General features: G+C 34.0%; 1 protein-coding gene across 2 annotated transcripts in view; it reads right to left on the bottom strand.

The window, feature by feature from the left end:
• LOC119588696 (eukaryotic translation initiation factor 3 subunit B-like) overlaps nucleotides 1-664 on the bottom strand; it is a 9,251-nt gene that overhangs the window by 6,634 nt on the left and 1,953 nt on the right. The gene's annotated exons all lie outside the window — the stretch shown is intronic.

Raw genomic sequence — 664 nt, 5'->3', positions numbered from 1 at the left:
CTTCTAGCAAGTCGTGACGCCTACAGCCGTACCCCATCACGATGAGTTGTTTTATCATGACGGCTTTAGGCGTGCCCAGCGATATGAGGTTAAAGGGCCTACCACGCTAAGATCAGATTACTGTGTACTTTGTACATTCTACAAATTTGTAGAGATTAGCATGTGTAATGAAAATTTTCAGCATGTAATTTAATCTGAATAATTTACAAAAGTAAAATGTAAAGCATTATCTGAATAAAACATATATAAACTGTTTAAATTAGCTAATAATTGAGGAATGAAAATTTGATAAGTGGCCTTTAATGCAGGATTCCTGATGCACATTAACAGTTTCCTAATTTGTGCCTAGCTCCTTCAGTATTTCATTTTATACTCTTGGTTTATATCTAGAACTTTGAAAAAAGTTTCCCTTCCCTTCAGGTGCCTCTAACAGCGACACCAAAGAAATTATTTTGTTATTATATGGCCAGAAAGCCAATGCTATGGGGTTTGTCATTTTGCTGTGCCATTTGTGGTTTTGTCAATGACTGTCATGGTATAATTCCATGCCATTTGTGTTCAAAGGGTTAATATATAATTAACTGTTGCAAGCAGTCAAAACAGAACTTTCCCAATTATTTAAAAAATTATAATAAAATAACATTAAATACGGAATCCATTGGAT

Source organism: Penaeus monodon, chromosome 24, assembly GCF_015228065.2.
Source record: "Penaeus monodon isolate SGIC_2016 chromosome 24, NSTDA_Pmon_1, whole genome shotgun sequence".
Lineage (NCBI taxonomy): Eukaryota > Metazoa > Arthropoda > Malacostraca > Decapoda > Penaeidae > Penaeus > Penaeus monodon.
Note: the sequence above shows the minus strand (reverse complement) of the source record. Positions and strands in the feature narration are given on the sequence as shown.